General features: G+C 47.7%; 1 protein-coding gene across 18 annotated transcripts in view; it reads right to left on the bottom strand.

Annotated features, from left to right (window-relative positions):
- The window catches only part of ATXN1 (ataxin 1), a 415,717-nt gene that overhangs the window by 198,459 nt on the left and 198,191 nt on the right, over positions 1 to 19,067 (bottom strand). For 15 of the 18 annotated variants that reach the window (XR_008298749.1, XR_008298750.1, XM_027040352.2 and 12 more), the window contains one exon: positions 1,109 to 1,169. The exons of the other annotated variants lie outside the window; for them this stretch is intronic. The gene's annotated coding sequence lies outside the window, so the exon portion shown is untranslated. The remainder of the gene's footprint in view (positions 1 to 1,108; positions 1,170 to 19,067) is intronic. 18 annotated transcript variants of the gene reach the window in all.

Consider the following 19,067-nt stretch of genomic DNA (forward strand, 5'->3'; position numbering starts at 1 on the left):
TTTTTTTTTTTAACGACGAAATGTTTCTCCGGAAGTGTCTACAACTGCAGGTCAAATCTGTACTGCACCATCAGGAACTTGTTAGGCATTACTCTGCAGGTGCAGATAGTCCCGGGGGGTGGGGGTGGGGGGGTGCAGGTCTGCAGCTGGCCAGCAGGCACCTGCAGGTGCAGCACGGCTTCTAGCTGCAGAACAGACGCACCGCTGAGTCTGGGCTCGTGTCGTGGCACTGGGGACGCGGCGGTTTGGGAGGCGCAGAGGAAAACATCGCCTCCCAGATGAGGTCCGTGACGGGAGTGTCCCGGGTACGCCCGCCCGGCCAACCCCTCTCGGTAGTAGCCAGGGAGGATTCCTAGAAAGTTAAATAGTTAAACAGCATCCCTCTTGATAGGTGCCTTAGAGGGATATTATCAGGTCAAACCACCTGCAGCCTTGTATCCTCAGAAAGGAGATTCCAAAGACGGTGCTGTGCCGGGTGGGGTCGGGTCAGGGGCGGGCGGGGGGGAAGCAGGGGAAACCACCACGCAGCTGGGAGTCAAGTGCATCTCATCACTCCAGCTCTACCGCTGTCTGAGAAGCCCCTGGACAGAGGATACGAAGCCCTCTGGGCCTCAGTTGCCCCATCTGTGCACAGGACCTTTGCCAGATGGGCTCTAAGGTCCCATGTACTGTTCACATCCTATTATTCCCTGTCACAATACTCATGACACAGTGTGTCATATGAACAAAACGGACCGTTTCTCCTTGCCCACGGCTGTATTTCTGTGCAAGTCATGGGGGGAAAAAGAGAGCCTTCTCTCTTAATCCTCTCTGCTAGCTGCACAAGGTAACAGCGACGATGGTAATAATTCATAAGAGGCAAAACATGCGTGTGCCAAAAAGAAACGGCAGAAAGATACGAGAGAGAAGCCTTCCCTTCTGAAGGCAAGAGATCTGAACCTTTTAGTTCTAAGTGGGAGAAACTTCTAGAAAACACCTGCTATGAAGCATTTTTTCTTAGAGCATCACAATAACCGGATAAAATCTTGATGTGAAAATATAATTAAAAATACATACACATTATGAAAGATAAAGGAAAAATATAGAAAAGAGTCAAAGGGTCACTCACCCTATGAAAACGGCAGACTGGTTTCTTTTCACCAAGAAAAAGGACTAATTTCTTTGGAAAACTGGAAGAGAAAAAGATTTTAAATGAACAACATGAAGTCTGTATTAGAGGTCAGTGCAGGTGTGCAGGCCTAGAGACTATAAAAAAATCCCAGCTCCCAGCACTTGGGCACTTAGTAGGTGCATGGCAATTGTCTCATGGATGGTGGGCATCTGATTGTTTGGGCAACCACATCGATTTTGAAAACAGGAGCTTTCAACATTTAATATGCAGAAAGTAAGCATGTGCATGATTTTTTTTTTTTTAAGATTTATTTATTTTTCAGAGAGAGAGCACAAGCAGGGAAAGGGCAGAAAGGGAGAGAATATCTGAAGCAGGCTCTGAGCTGACAGCGGTGAGCCCGACACGGGCCTCGAACCCATGAACTGTGAGATCATGATGTGAGCTGAAGTCGGGTGCTAAACGGACTGAGCCACCCAGGCGCCCCGTGCCAAGATTCCTTTATCACGAAATGCACGAACCTTGTGATGTATATGGTGGTGCCCGGGGAAACCATTTTTCAGGTGGATCTGTTAAAATCCCATTTTTCAGGTGGACTGTCTGTGGTCCCACTGTGGGGCTAACTGAAGATGCCTTAATGAAGGGAACCCGTAACTGCCCTGTGCCCTCTCCCCACACCCCCCCTTCCCCACCACAAAATGTACACCCACAACTCCGTGCACCCCCCCCGCTGAAGTCAGTAACCCCACAGGGATCTGTAATTGGGTTCCTATGGGAATGTGGACTTGGTCGAGAGGCGCTGAAGGCCACATCTCGGGCCGACTGAGTAATCCCACGAAGAAGCCACGGCGTTTTGGGATCAAGTGTGGGAAAGAACGGAGAGGATGTGAATGTTGGAAGCGGAAGCCTGAAAGACGAAGGGAGATCAGGGGTGACTTCAACAGGCTGTGTAATCTCTGTCACATAAGGAACTCTGCTCAAGATCCAAGTTTTTAAAAATTTCCAGAGACTGTTTCAAAGACGCCTTTGCAGGCTTAGGAGGGAACGTGAGGCAGAGCTGGTCTAGCTCCCGAGAGTGGCAAGTTTCACATGATCCCAGAGCATTTGGGAGTAAGTCTACGAGCTGGAAGAAGCCACTGCTTGCTTCTCCTCTCTCGCCCTACAAGGAAGAGAGCGCTGTGGCCGTTCAGACAGTAGGGACAGTCTCCTCCTCAGGACACCCACGGGTGGCAGATTCCCAGACCCAGTGTCTCAGAATCTCCAAGGCGCACCTCCCAGCCACAGAGAGAGAAACCTGCCTCCTAGACTTTCAGGCTGTGCTGGGGGACGGGAGGGCTCCCCAGACCATGTGGTTCCGCCTCTGGAGAGGTTCACCGTCTACCTGAAAACACTCCAGGGTAACAACGCAGGAGCAAAAGAGGGTCCAACACTGGTGCCATCTCTCAGCACCTTCTTTTTAAAGCAACACTTTAATAATCCGCTCACATAAATTAACCGTTTTCATCCTCACGGTGGCAAGATGTCTACAGTCAGAACCACAGGGATCAGAAAAGCTGATTTTCGGAGTCAGACCCGAGTCGGTATCTCAGGTCAGTCGCACATCAGCTGTGGGACTCAAGGCGCATACACGTTCAGGACCCTTTCTTTCCTCAGGGGCAATACTTGTACCCACCATGTATCACGTTTCAAGCTCTTGGTGGGTGCTCGGGACGCAGAAGGCACTTAGGAAAAAGAAAACGCTTTGACGCTAGGTGACACAACACATTTCTCTGTCTGCAACAATCCAGAAGACACAGGAGAGATTTTTATAATTTCGTAATTTATCAAAATGTGAGCACCTGTATTGCATTCTCTTTCTCTGCAACCCCTCAAAATTAGATGAGACAAATGAGAGCAAAGTAGAACATTTACCGTGAACAATTAGATAATATACACGAGGAAACAGCCCAAAGGGAGCAAATCAGCAGGCCCCACTAACAATCACTATGCACATTTTGGCTCACAAGGCTCTAGGCTCTCTCCTACACTCAAGTGCACAGAATTTATTAGACGTATACTTAAATAAATAAAATTATATACATACCTATTGTTTAGTCATAGCATACTATGGTAGTATTCATATTGTTTTTCAGCCTGATAATATTTTACTTATTATATTACAAACCTCTTTTCCAATCAATAAATCCATCCCCATCATAATTCTTTTTAATTTTTCACTTTAAAAATGTTTTTTCTTTCAAAGCAGGCTTCACGCCCAGTGTGGCGCCCAGTGTGGGGCTCAGACTCACAATCCTGAGATCGACACCTGAGCTGAGATCAAGTGTCATACGCTTAACTGACTGAGCCACCCAGGCGTCCCACCATCAAAATTCTTAAACTACAAGAGCAGTGCGTGGAAAGAATGAACCACTCGATAAACAGGGGCTAAATGTACAGTCTACCAAAGTGCCCCACATTTATGAGAAATGTGGTACAGAGTCTACCAAAGTGCCCCACATTTATGAGAAATGTGGTACCACGTGGGGTAGCACATGGTTCTTTCCTTTGACATTTTTGTCAAGATACAGAAAAAGCAGACGATATAAACACCAGAGGTCTTCACGAACAATTGTTTGGGTTTGAGTGGGTGTCCCTTAGAAGACTACAAACCGGCCCTAACACCACAGGGAATAATATCACAAAGGACAGCATTCAGCGAGTTTCCAATCTACTGGAAGGGGACAACACTTCAAAGCCCGGGGCCAATGATGGATAGAGGTGTCTACTCCAGCTACAAAATCGTAAGTGTGTCCTGTTTCAGTGTGATGACGGTAAAGTTACTTCATGACAGAAAGGTAAACTGAACATTGTAGATCCTGGAGTGGATCTGGGCTTAAAAATCATCATCGCGTTACATAAACTTCAAAACCTGAAAAACAATCAGAATTTACCATGTTTAGAAAACCTCTAGAGGTGGAGTGTTTGTGCAGCCTCCATATTTCTAATCTAGCTTCCTTCTTGAAGGGAATGGTCGAGTTGCTAAAACATACGTGATACAGTTTTGCTTGAGTTGCACGACACATCCTCGTCCCTACTTGAGAAAATCGTGCCATACCTCGAAATGCGACGGACTGGCAAAATTTTAGGAAAATACCGCTTTTGAGGGGAGGCTCGGGAGTGGACGTATCCCCCCAACCAGCAAAGAGCACGGGTGCTAATTCCTCCTCCAGTCGTTAACGTAATCAACCCTTCTAAGGATTGCCAGCACTGCCGGGACAAGCAGGCAGGACATGGGGGACTGGCAGGGAGCAGCAGAGAAAGACAGGACTTAACTGTGGCAGCAGAGGAATGCCAGCTCTGACACCAACTGGGAAATCCCAGAGAGACCAAACGTGAAGAAACAAAGAAGAGAGACATCACCGTTTGACTTCTGAAACAGCCAATGAACAGGTGCTAGGCCACTTTGCATTCTACCTTCCAACCAAAGTTCCCCAACCTTCACCCATCCCCTGTCCAGCTGATGCAATTTTTAGGGGAAGTGACGGTCTGTGAAGGACTCATGCTCTTGGAAGAGACTTCTACTGTTCTGTCTTGACCACATGAAGAGTCAACATTAGGAGATAAGAACACAGATCTTAAATTTTAGCCCTGGATGGAATCTGAAAAACATCTCCTCCGCTACTCACACTAGGGACTTTCTAGCACAGAATATGGGCTGTGTGACTCTTAACAGATCTCCTTTGATGGCAAAATTCAGGAGCCAGTGAGCTGTCCCTAGATCTGACAGTGAACGTCTTATAAGAACAGAGGTTCGCTCTGCTTAACTCTCTTGTGGTCTCTGCTTTCTCCATGAGAAAGAACCAAAGGGTCGGGACACGCTGTATGCTATGCTGTGTCTCCAAGGCTAAATGATGCGCATTCTTAAATTTGCTTTCAAAGGGTCCTTCCTATCTTCTGACAGTGCACGTGGGGTGGCCCAATACTCATTCCGCATCTCAGACCTGTAGAGACGTGGAAAATTGTGCCTTAAATTCTAACATCTTCGTCCAACTGCATACCTCTGGCAATGATGATTTAGCCAGGAAACCTGTGCTAATACTCTATGTCCCGCACGTGCAATCTATTTTTGGACTACCGACTTTGGAAATGCGTATCTTCTCATTGTACGATCATGTAGTATCATCCTAGGCAATCACACTGGATTCCTTAATATTAGCTACAAGCACGTACTGAGTGTCCTGGCACCAGGCATGTGGATTTTTATAAGAAAAGCTGCAGTAAAATAGCATTCTGTGCAACACACACAAAAGAGCACTTACTTTCACCAAATAAGCAGAAACTCCTTTGCTGGGCTGTTGTGGTTGTTTTTAATGTTTATTTATTTTTGAGAGAGACAGATCATGAGCAGGGGAGGGGCAGAGAGGGGGTGGGGGGAGACACAGAATGCAAAGCAGGCTCCAGGCTCTGAGCTGTCAGCACAGAGCCCGACGCGGGGCTCAAACTCATGGACTGGGAGATCATGACCTGAGCCGAAGTCGGACACTGAACCGACTGAGCCACCAGGGCGCCCCTCAGGTTGTTTAATGGAGGCAGCAAGCAAGGATGCCCGAACAAAAGTTATCCAGGACATGCGGTGGTGAGCAGTGCTTTAGTCGCCCAACAGGTGCCAGGCAAGCTTTCTCCAGGCAGAACAGCAGGACCAAAGTGCTGACAGTTGCAGCGACACAAAATGTAGCCTTGGCAAGTTGGTCTAACAATTACTTTGCATCATTCTGATTATGAGCCACAAGCATGCAATCAACAGCACAGAGACGATCTTAAATGATCTCCATCAGCATTTTACTTTACTTATCAAAGCGTGGCAGATGGAACACACTCTCATCTGACCTCAATGCAATGTTAATGACCCAGACACAAAGAATGCCAAGGAACAACGGCGGTGCGAGAGCACTGGCCTTGCTGGGGGCCATTGGTTACAATAGATGCACTTTATTTCGTTCAGTTTTTCCATTTATTACCTCACCGTAGAAAAAGTAATATTTGTGCGTTTCTCATCTGGTAAATTTATCCACATTCTAACTCCATGTAAAGATTTAAGTAAGTTTACAGATTCCTCCAGACTGAATATTGTGTGTCATACATCGCTCTACAAGGAGCACATCCCGTATTCCAAAATGCATCTTTGTGGGTACACATCTCCCCCACTAAATTGCAGCCCAGCTCCGAGAGCCTGGAATTTACATCATTTATTTCTGTTTTCCCAACACCTAGCCCAGTGCCTGGCATATAAAATACGCAGAAATGAATGACTTCTCACCGGGCCATAAACAAGAAGGCATGCACGAATGACACCAAGTTGTTCTGAGAAGTCCCTAGAACTTCAAGGGGCAAGATCTGAATTGCAGAACTTATCTTCACATTGGAATGGTAAATACATATGAAGACATATAGTGGAGATCTGCTCTTGGGAAGTAAAAATATACAAATATCAAAACAAAAACATACCCTTATACCGAGGGAAGAAAATCATTTGCAAAACGGCCCTCCCACTAGATCTAACCTCAACAGCAAAGCCTGTAACAGAAGAGGGGGATAGTATCTGGGGATTGGTTTTCAAGGAGAGTAATTATAATCACAATAGGTTGGAGTACCAGCTCTTGGAGAGAAATACTGATTGCTAGATTATGGGGGAGCTTTTTCCTTCTCAAAAAGTAAAGAAAAAGGACCACAAAGTTCTTAATATATCAGCACTATTACAACTAATGCCTATCACTTCACCGACACATTTCAGTCGGGGCAGTAAGATTCCATGAAATGGGACAGAGATTATATATTTGCCTTTATTAAAAAAAATTTTTTTTAATGTTTATTTTTGAGAGAGAGACACACACACAGAATCCGAAGCAGGCTCCAGGCTCTGAGCTGTCAGCACAGAGCCGGATGCGGGACTCAAACTCACAAACTGTGAGATCATGAGCTGAGCCGAAGTCAGATGCCCAAAAGACTGAGACACCCAAGCACTCCTATATTTTGCCTTTAGATAAATATCATATCTGCAATAAAATGTGACATCTCGCCAGGTGCATCCATTATCGGGATCCTATTTGGATTATGCAAATGACTGCCCTACCAACCACTGTGTATAAGAAAACGTTTTCAGGTAGATGCTACTCTCAGCTTGATGATTTCTTGGGTATCTGTGTTTGTGAGGGTGTGTGTGTGGTGGTGTGTGTGTGTGGGGGGGGGATTTTCTAGTGGTCTCAAAGGATATTATATACAATGTAATAAAGTAATATATACAATATCTTTAAAAAAAGGTTTTTTTAATGTTTTATTTATTTTTGAGAGAGAGAGAGAGACAGAGTATGAGTGGGGGAAGGGCAGAGGGAGAGGGAGACACAGAATCCGAAGCAGGTTCCAGGCTCCCAGCTGTCGGCACAGAGCCCGACATGGGACTCGAACCCACGAACCGTGAGATCATGACCTGTGCTGAAGCTGACACTTAACGACCCAGGCGCCCCTCTATACAGTATCTTATACCCAATGTTTACTATTCTTGAATTGCCAAAACACACTACATAGACTTTTCAAAAGCAGTGTCCATATACCTGAACGATTCTTCGAGCAGTTAGTGTAAGTTTATTGTAAGCAACGCCAACAGGCTAAACAGGAGACGAAACAAAGTCAGCAAACAGCAGGATCTCAAAATTCCGGAGCCGGCAGTCACTGCCTTAGCAAAGCTGCCCCTCTGACTTGGGGGGAGGGAGCAAGAGAAGCCGATGCTATTTTTAGGGTGAAAGGCAGCATGTTTTTCATGCTCTACACTTTAGGGCCCTGTCCGGGCTGCAGCCTCCGTCACTGAGTTAGAGACCAAGGCTCCTTCACCATAGTTCAATATGAATAGGACCTGGCACAGGGGGAAAGGGAAGAGTTAGATACTCCGGCTCTCAAATGTGCTGCCTGCGTCAGGGACGTTTCAGGCACATCGGGCAGTGGCACAGGAGGTGCCCCGATCAAATCACAAAGGCCTTAAGGACACAATTTTGGGACACATATAGCTGGAGTTCAGGAAATACTTTAAAAGCTGTAATACTCGTATCTATGTGATCTTTATAGTTTTCAAAGTGCTCACTATAGAATGAAAACGCAGTGTCAACATCTCTGTATCACAGACAGGACGTTTAACATGGACCTTTCAAGTGTCGACAACAGCCAAGGGCTGGCAAACTTTTTCAGGAAACGGCCAGGTAGCAAATGTTTCAGGGCCCGATGATCTCCATCGCGACCGCTCAGCTCCGCCCACTGCGGCACCGCAGAAGCCACAGACAATAGGATCCCGATGGGCGTGGCTGTGTTGCAATAAAACTTTATTTACAAAAACGGGTACGGGTGGGAATTGGCCCACAGGCCAGGGTTTGTCAGCCCCTGGTCCAGAATATCATGATGCTGGGAAATGATAAGACATCATCTCTGCTTCTCCTCTTCCTCAAAATAGATTGTGTTTTCGTTTATGTGAACATTAACAAAGGGAACGTCACTCAAGTGGACTTGGGAGACTAGAAGGGGAGCTGTACTACTCAACATCAATCGTAGGAAAATTGTCCATTACAGACCCCAAGGCGAGAATCAGCAGCAGGAAAGAATCAACAATCGCGGGTCCCACCAGGGGAAGATGCACCTCACAGCTCTGGCTAGCACTCAACCACCCCTCGAACACTCAGCCAGTGAGAAACGCTCATCACCTTGAACTCGTGCTCTTCTCCAATAGATTTTCATACCAAACAACTCCTCCCAATGTCCTCCTGTTCCATAAAATAACGTCCCTTTCTTTTGTGTGCTGGACTTGCCCATGGTTTTGCCGTAGCTTCCATGCCCCCAACAGCTGCTCTTTGCTATTCCCGAATAAACCCATTTTTGCCAACAAAGAACTGAAAGTTTTATTTTTAAGGTGAACACCTCAGCACAAAGTTAAATGGCAATAACATCCAGTAGTCAAAAGCTGTGAATGACTTAGGTTGGCGGTATCCACCGTTAAACTTCCCCCACAATAAGCAACAAGGGCAAATTTTTTCAGTATGGGGTGGAGTTTTACAGACCGGCAAGTCTCCGTGCATTATCCCTGCATTAACGTACGTGCAAATAGAATAGAATAGACGTTCCCACAGAACGTCAGATAAATGTCCAGTAGCCTCTTGAAGTAGTGTACTATCCAGGTAATCAAGACGAGAGCTGTGCAACCACAAAAAACAAACAACCTGATTAAAAACTGGGCAAAGGAATTGAACAGACATTCCTCCCCAGAAGACATACAAACGGCCAACCGGCACATGAAAAGCTGCTCGATATCTCTCGTCATTAGGGGAGTGCAGATCAAAACCACAACGAGACCATTCACACCCCAGGAGGATGGCTATACACATGACAACAACAAACACAAAGCAATGAAAACAGAAGACAACACGTGTTGGCCAGGATGTGGAAAAATCGTAACCCTCGCGCACGGCCGGTGAGAACGAGAAATGGTGCATTTGCTGTGCAAAACAGGATGGAGGTCCTTCCCAAAATTCAGCGCGGAATTACCACACGGTCCAGCAATTCCACTTCTGGATGTGTGCCCGAAAGGTGTGCAAGCTGGGGGTTGAACACATGTTTGCGTATACCCAGGTTTACGGCAGCACGATGCACAAAACCCACAAGGCAGAAGCAGCGGCTCAAGTGTGAATAAAGAAAACGTGGTAGATAATACCACGGAATACTATTCAGCCTTAAATAGGCCAGAAACTCTGACACGGGCCACAACATGCACAAACGCTGAGGACGTTTGCTGAGTGAAATGAGCCAGCCACAAAAATACAAACACTGCATGATTCCACCTGTATGCGGTACCCAGAATAGTAAAAGCCATAGAGATAAAAAGTTGAGCAGTGGATGCCTGGAGCTGGTAGCAGGAGGGGTGAATGGGGATTTACTGCTTAATGAGTCCAGAGTTTCAGTTTGGGAAGATGAAAAGCATTCTGGAGATAGATGGGAGGGGGACGGCTGCACAACAGTGTGAATGTACTTTATGGCCATGAACTGCTACTTAAAAATAGTAAATTCTAGGGGCGCCTGGGTGGCTCAGTCGGTGAAGCGTCCGACTTCGGCTCAGGTGATGATCTCGCGGTCCGTGAGTTCGAGCCCCGTGTCGGGCTCTGTGCTGACCGCTCAGAGCCTGGAACCTGCTTTGGATTCTGTGTGTCCCTCTCTCTGTCCCACCCCTGCTGGCATTCTCCCTCTCTCTCGCTCTCTCTCTTAAAAATAAATATGAAAAAAATAGAAAATTCGATGTTACATACATTTTCTCACAATTAAAAAAAAAAAAAAACAACTTTGTGAGCACTTGGCCCTCCATGGGAGCTTTTCAAATGATCTCTTTGGACCAGGAAAACCCAAAGACAGCCAAGTGAGCCTTGCGTGAGATGGCTGGATTATGGCAGGCCACTAAGGAATTTGAGGGTTCTCGGAAATCAGTTAAAATCTGAGAGCCTTCACATCTAGGAATCATCTGGACCAAAAGAGAATATGAGGGCTTTTGTGATTCAGGGGGAACTCCGCACAGATTTGTGATATGGGCAGGATTCACGCAATATTCTTTCTGAGTGCTATATCCCCAGAGATGCGACTCGACAGTGGGTCAGGAGAAGAGTCGATTACAGGCAGGAGTAAAAGTTAGGGAAGGAAGGCCACAGGGAAGGGCAAAGAAAGGTAAAAGAAATCCCTGTAATGAAGGCAAAGCAACCCCATCTTTTATGAGAACAGTGAAAAACTCACAATCTCCAGGTAAGAGGAAGTCTCTGTCTCCATCCCTAACCTCGCTCTCCTTGGTCACACATGTGTGACCACCTTTCATGGACTGGCATGAAATATAAGCTCTTCTGAGTCTAATTCTGCAGAACGCTTCATACAGCATAGGACGCCTAAGAGGTGACCTCATGAAAACTATCTTTATTTCGCGTTATTCCAGGATTACTCAGGTGTCATCCTTGCAAAAGTCAAGCTAATACGGGGCTGCATTACCTGCGTCAATCATGAGGCCAAGTCATGGTTTCTCAGCCAGAGGAAGATAATACCACTTTTTCCCACAGTTTTGATACGAAGTAGGAAGATACCTCCAAGCTAGCCCAGCCCTAAGAGAGGAGAAAAGTCTGGCAGCCACGTTGTTGATACACGACATTAGTGACTACCCTTAGGTGAGGACGAGTCTTCCCACACTACACAAACCAGATAGAAGGCTGTGTCATTTCCAGCTCAGTTATCCAGAATGACCACCAGAGTGTCCATATACCTCAACTACCCACAACGTTTTCTGGTGACCAGAGTTTTAACCAACCTGTAGTAGAACGTAGTTTTCACCGGAGGGCACACATCTCTATTAGAACCATTTTTACAGTTCTTGTCAGGGAATTCAAAGCAGGAAACAGAAACGTGTATATGCAAAAAAAAAAAAAAAAAAAAAAAAAAGGAAAAAAAAAGACATGCAGGGTAAGGGTTTATGCCAGATGTTTAGACAGCTAAAGCCAGTAACATGCAGAAAAATGTTCAATAACTAGCTGGAGGGGACAGAAAAGCCGTGATCTGTAGTGTTTGCAAGTATCTGTAGTCTAAACATTCCTACCATGGCCGATTTTAAGCATGCAATATAATGCCCACCTGCTCTCAAAATTCCTCAAAACCTAAGAGTTGGCTTGTGAGCGGCAGCATGAACTGGCTCCAACACACCACTGGCTGAAACCCGTTTCCCTCATCCCGCCAAGATCCATAAGCCCCGTTTCGTATCTAAAATAACCACCCCCCCCAAGCTAAAGTCCATCATTAATCACGCCTCTTGCCATCTACCAAAAGATATCTGTTCTCACCGCCACCTCTTTTTCTTTTCTTTTCTTTTTTAAGTCTCCTCCTCTGGAATAAAGCTCACTCAAGTCCAATCTTATGTAGGGAGGCTTCTTCAACTGCTCTGAGACAGCACTGGCTCTTCTTTATTTGGAATTTCTACAGCGCTTACGGTCTACTGTCCTCTCACTGGATTCTAGGAGGCTGGGTTCCATGAGGGCAGGGGACGTTCTTACAGTGCTCACTAAGCACAGCGCAGGGTCTGAGCCGGCCCGAACTGAATGCAACCCGCTGGCATGACTGGTGGGGCCAACTATCCAGGCAGCTCCAGTGAGCTAGCTCACCAGCTGCTCACCCCTGTGCACACTAAACTCTCACAAAAGGAGGCAGGGAACGAATGCTTGGTGAGCGTTAAAATTTCTCCAAGCCCCGGTACCCGGAACTTGGTTCCCAACACCATTCCTCAATCAAAGGAATCGGGGCTAACTGGAGACATGGCCGATTCCAAGATGGTGGCAGGGAACAGTCAAGGTGAGCATGAAGATGTTCAGAAACAAAAACACAAAGGGTATCAAAGGGAGACAGGAGACAGAATCCCTCATGTTCTTGAAAGAGCTGCCAATGCCCCGAACTCGCGCAACTGGCCCAACAAAGCACACAGCGTTGTACTAGATCATAACCTGAAGTAGAAAACAAACGCCCACGAGTTCATACTGATAAAGAAATGACTGAATGAATAAGACACCAGTCTCCTTGCTGTGGGTTCTTTCCCAAGATGGGGGCATGCGTGAAAAGAGTAACTTTAAAATGTCGAAACCTGACAAACACCACCTCAGCTGGGCGAGATCAAGTGCCAGGTGATCATGGGAAGTCACGCTGAGGGTAGGCGCCCTTGACGTCTACGCTCTGTAGATGGCGATTTCCCAACTCTGAGAAATGCTCATCAGTCATTTTGTAGAATGCCCCTCGAGTGGGGTTTTTCTAATCGTAACAAAAACATAGGAAAAACCCCATTTGAGGGGCATTCCAGAAAACGACCGATCGGCACTCCTCAGAATTGTCAAGGTCATCAAAAACAAGTCAGAGAAACTGTCACGTTCAGCGGAGCCGAAGGACACACGATGGGGAATGCAGTGTGGTTTCCTGAAGGGATCCTAGCACAGAAAAGGGACGTCAGGTGAAAATTACAGAAATGTGAATGAAATAGGGACTTGACTGACTTACTACGACGACGACGACTATCAGTAATGAATTGCACTCTTGTGCAATTCAACTCTTGTACATGGATTATTTTGCTTAATCCCCACAATGCTGTAAAATGGCTCCACTCCCCTTTTAGAGAGGACGACAACCGTGCTCTAACTATCCACCCCAAGGTAACAGAGTTAGTCACTCGTGGAACTCAAGGTGAAACTCACAACGAATTCTTCTACGACTTTCAGAAGTTTGAACTTCATGAATCTTCACAACAGCCCCATAAAGCCAGGTAGCGCTGTCATGATTTCCTGTCCGCGCGAGGAAACCTTACGAGGAGGACTCTGGGTGAGTTACTCAGGGTGGCACAGCCCCTACGTGGCACAGCCAGAATCCGATTTACAAGGGACTTGAATCCTAAGGACCCAAAACAACACACGTGGTATCTCCGTTAAGAACCTGCCTTGCAGGGGCGCCTGGGTGGCGCAGTCGGTTAAGCGTCCGACTTCAGCCAGGTCACGATCTCGAGGTCGGTCCGTGAGTTCGAGCCCCACGTCAGGCTCTGGGCTGATGGCTCAGAGCCTGGAGCCTGTTTCCGATTCTGTGTCTCCCTCTCTCTCTGCCCCTCCCCCGTTCATGCTCTGTCTCTCTCTGTCCCAAAAATAAATAAACGTTGAAAAAAAATTAAAAAAAAAAAAAAAAAAGAACCTGACTTGCAGCATCAGCCTCACGATGCGCTATTGAAATAAAAGATAACGGTAACCACAGCAAACACTGAAGAGTATATAGTATGTGCCGGTTACTTTACAAATATCAACTCGCTTAGCCCTCCCAACAACCCAGAGAGATAGGTTCTATTATGATCCTCATTGTACAGATGGGAACACTGAGGCACAAGGAGGTGAAATCAGGTGAATAGATGGGTACTAAGTGTACAACTCTTCCAACTTCTCTGGATGTTTCAAATTATGTTTAAAGGAGCCTCTCGTGAACCATTGTGCCTGGTCATCATAAAAAGGCTTCTCAGGGATTGTTTATTTGACCCAAATTTATACGTATCTGATTATTTTTTTTGGCATCCCACTTTTTAAAAATTAGTTTCCTGATTTCTCCTTTTAACTTCTTTTACCTAAAAGCTTCCTCCCACCCACCCCGCAGTGAGAGACGTACATCTTGCCAATGTGCTGCAATTAGGCTGTTAAGTAACCGACTTGAGGCCAATGTTCACTCATTAGAAAAAAAAAAAAAAAGCCATACGTAATACGAGTTCTAGGCTCTGCAGAGCGTTAAACTTCACACAGACCCTCCAATCATCTTCGGGGCTTGGATGGATTTCAACGCTGTCCTTACCATAGACCAAAAAAATACATCATTGTTGTTCCAGTCGGTAAACATCTCAGTTAAGTGGCACGTTTATAATGCATTTATTTCTTTCACCATTTCCATGAAGTTGCTCATTTACTCACTCTACCTGCGATTCGTGCTTGGGCCTCAGCTACCTGAGGACCTCTTGTTGGTTTGCTTCACATGAGGTTTTTCTTGAGATAGGAGTCAATGAAATGATTTAGAAAAAAAAAAAAAAAGCGCCTCTTCCGATTCCAGTATCAGATTGTTACTATGTTTTGTAAAAGTTAAAATCTGTTCCGGATCGTTTTAGGTGTGCACGGTCCTGAGTTCAGACGCGTGGCCAATTCATCAGTGCTGGCATATGTTACGACTGCCCGGGCTGTTGTCTTGCTTTCCCACCCCGCAATCAACAGCTTCCCCCAACGGCCCCAAGAAAGGAGCGTTTCCGTTCTGCCGGGCGAGGCCACCACGGGCCAGCACCAGCTCTCTGCTGACCTCAGAGAAGGGCCCCGAGTGCAAGAGTAGCTGTGGCTTGGAAACACGCTCTCATCGGAAAAGAAGCATGGTCCGGGCCCCAAACAGACTCTGCTGGCAGAGAAGGTCTCACTTCTCAGGAGGCATGTGCACTTGTCAGTCTGCCAATCTGATCGTGGTGAGCTGTAGGCAGCTGCACAAACCGGCCAGATGGGTGCATTTGGTGAAAGCCCTTTGAAGTCATTACATTCCTCTGACCTGCACACGAAATATGCCCACCAGGGACAAGAATTGCCTGCTTTCTCTGCACCTCCACGACCCGGACTCCCCATGCCAGTGAGAAGCTCGAAGTGCTCAGGGTACCAAGTTCGGAGCCAACGCCGGCGGGGGGGCCTGGAGGCCTTGGACAAACTTCTTAACCTCAGCGGGCTCAGACACAGAAGTTGCAAAACAACGGTTAAAGGGTTAATATGTTGACCAGCACTCCGCAAGGATACTGGCACAAAGTTAAGTACTATATCGGCATTTGCTATTAGAGACAAACGTCGAGACAGTTCATTGTTACGTCCAAACAGTTCAAAGTAATGAACCCGACCATCCCTCCCCCCCCCCCCCCCCCCCGCCTCCCTGTCCTTCACCTGCCCACCCATCCAGGGTCGGCTCATTTAAGACCCGCACCGATTCCAATGTCGTAAGGCCTGGTCACCCAGGGCAGCGGTAGCAGCAGACAGAAACCCTTATTTGCAAGACTAATGTGCTTCTCCAGATGGAATGTATAGCTAACTGTGCAGTCCGTTTCTCCTTTTCTTAATAAGGGTTTTTCACATGCAGATTTTATCATCGTGCTTACTTCCTCTCTTTTCTTGTAGTATTAAACATCTTTTTCCCTTTCAGCTCTGTCCCACCCTACTGTTGAATTTTAAAAAAGGAAAGAAAAAGCAAACCAGCCAACTAGCTCGGAGGCCTCAGTATTTTGCTCTCAACTGCACACTGCTGATAACACACGCTGCCGTGGCAGTTTAGCGGGGAATTGGGATCTAATGAGAAAAGAGAAGAGAGGGACGCAGATCAAGGAACTCCCGAAAACCAGCCCCGAATAGTGTCACCAAGGCCTGGTGGCCTCCGAGCTTATTAAACAGACCGCCTCTCACTAAGGGGCATTCGACTGCAGTCCTTGCTTTAAAACTATTAGGTCACCCTCACACCGGATTACCTTTAAACAAGGACATTCTGTAACCAGGGATCCACCTAGGCGGCTTAGTCATCCGATGGGCCTCAAGGTCACCGGCTTGAGTAACAGGATGAGAATGACCTCATTCACCCACTATAGAGCCGTTATGTCACCAATCAATACGGGAGGCCTCTGAACATCACCAACAAAGACTTCTCGAGGGAGCACCTTGCACACATCAGAAGCAAAATGCACCCTTACAGGCAGATGACACACGGAACACAGAAAGACCCGTTCTGCAAAGCAACAGCCTTTGTTTGGTTTGGGAGAAGCAGCACTCCAGCCCCGGAAACAGGGAGAGAGAAGAGAGAATCCATACAACAGAAACAGAGCGCTGTCTGCACTCTCTCTCTGACGTGACATTTCCCCCCACTTGCCCTCTTGAACACAGGATGCATCTTCTGGGGTCTCACCAGGCAGGAGGGAAGACAAAAACGGAGGTATAATTACTGGGGGCTGTGATGCGGGGGACCAAGAAACAGCAGCCCTCCGCCAAGAACCGATCCCACAATGCACTGGCGGAGAAACCAGTCACACTGACCGTCACAGACACTGGAGACTGCTTACTCTGTCATTGTTCGATTTAATTTACAAACGTTAACTCATCTGGCCCTCCCATCAACCTGCGGCAATAGGTGCTATTATCGTTCCCATTGTACAGACGGGGAACACTGAGGCACGAAGAAGTGAAGCAAGGTGCCTAAAATGTCACACAGGCCGCAGAGTCACCAACAGCGGCAACAGGCACCAGGGGAAGTTACTTTTGTGGGTTTTTGCACGTGCTCGATCCTTTCTGTGAATAACTATCCCACATATTTAATCCCGAAATGCTCCCCTGTCAGAGAGAGAGGTGTTCGACCTATCTCCGTGGAATGAAGGTGGGAATAACTGGCTCTAATGAATCCTTAAATCACTCCGTGAGGCAGACCGAGGGCATACAACTAACCTCGGCCTCAGGTAAGAAAACGGAAGTGCAGGGAATCCAAAGGACTTGTCTTGGGCCACATGGCTTTATTTCTGACTTTTTTTCATACCGCTTTAAATACGAGCTCTTGCGCGACTTACCGGCGGTTCTTGGATCTTCCAAAGCTGCGAAAGGTTTTGAAGAACGCAAAATCTTTTTGCCTACACTCAGAACAGAACGGAGGTGCAGGAGGCGCTAGTCTGGTGGACGGAGGCTGGGGCCGGCCCCCCAGCCCACGGGGCTCCGCGGAGTGTAGCCGGAGAAGCAGCATGGCCCGCACCACTGCCAGCACCCTGGCCCCAGCAAAGCACAGGAGCAGACGGGACTCTGCCCAAAGCCCCCTGGATCGTGGGCACAGGAGGACCAACCATCTCCAAGTCCCATGGGTAGAGGACAGCATTCTCTCTCCCTCCTACCCAGTTCTCCTCCCTCTCAACAGACATGGGGCTCAGAGACACCCTTTCCTGGCCTCCTTTCTCGTGCACCTCTTTGCGTTTCCTTCTTTGGGGCTGTTCTGTATCTGTTCCCTTTCCAGCCCCGGGGGTTTCCCCGGCTGGTCACTGAAAACGGGGCAACCTCTGGTGACCTACTTTTTCATCACCAACCGGAGCAGAGGAGGGCCGACTGTGCTCGGGGACCTTTCTGGGTCTCTCTAGGCCTGGGCACCGTGGATCAAGTCTGGGATTCTTCCAAGTGGGAGACTTGATCCCAACAGTGGTGGCCAAGCCGGTCGGGGGGAGGGCGCAGTTTCACAAGGACGGGACTGCAGGCAAATCTGTGTCCCGTCGCCCTGCATCTCAGTAGGCAGAAGGCGCTGGGCATCACGGATCATCAGAGCCCGAGGGCACCTCTGTGCCTCCAGTCCAGCCTCCGGAGTCGACAAACAGGGAAGCTGTGTCCCACCCACACTGGGCGACTTAGCTCAGGGTCTGCAATCGGCACGGGTTGAACGAGGGATTTCTGACCTCCTGCCCCTGAGCACCCGAAACCATAAAGGGCAAAAGTAGGGCGTGAACAGAAGGACCTTCGTGAGATGCCAAATGATGCAAGATGGTAAGATGCTCAGGTTCTGGATTCATATACGCATCTGTGTAAACTTCTCTCTCAAGGCCCTGTATGGAAAATAAAATAAATCCTACTGCCCAGAATCACCCGAAGGCTTACCAAGTGTTTTAAGGCCCTCTGATGCAAAGTGCAACCCCGAGAGATTAAAAAAAAAGATAACCCTTTCCCGGCTGCCCACGTCTCTCTGGAACGTGTGATGGGTGAATGGGGAAGAGACCCGAGAGGCGCCCAGGCCTCCCAGGGGCCCCCTGCTTCTGCCTGAATGTGAGACACAGCCGCCCGATCATTAGCATACCAGATTTGCATTCACTCCAGATGAGATTTCATCACCGCATCATATTTATTCATCCCTTAATATAAATCCAAATTGCTCTCTCCAAATAGCAGAGAGCACTGTGCTTCGGTAAGGGGAAAGAGAAAAATGATCGCGGTAAGAGATACACAGCGTTTTCTCCTCCTCTCCCTCCCCCGTGCTGTGCCCTTCCCTGCCTCATCCCAGGGCTCAGAAGACACGCCTCGGTCTTTGGTTGTCTCATGGTAGAGGGGCTCTCGGTGAAGGGAAAATACGGTAGCCCTCAGTCCTCCCAAATACTGTGGGAGCCCCTCGTCAGTCCCAGTGGAGGTGAGCCCCGGTGCCCTCCCAGCAGCCAAATGTAACTCCCTAGCAGACCAAAGGCTACAACCTCTTAAAGAAGACAATCTTGGGGCGCTTGGGGGGCTCAGTCGGTTAAGCGTCCGACTCTTGATTTCAACTCAGGCCATGATCTCACAGTTCGTGGGATCAAGCCCTGCCTCGGGCTCTGCACTGACAGTAGGGAGCCTGCTTGGGATTCTCT

This window comes from Acinonyx jubatus, chromosome B2, assembly GCF_027475565.1.
Source record: "Acinonyx jubatus isolate Ajub_Pintada_27869175 chromosome B2, VMU_Ajub_asm_v1.0, whole genome shotgun sequence".
Lineage (NCBI taxonomy): Eukaryota > Metazoa > Chordata > Mammalia > Carnivora > Felidae > Acinonyx > Acinonyx jubatus.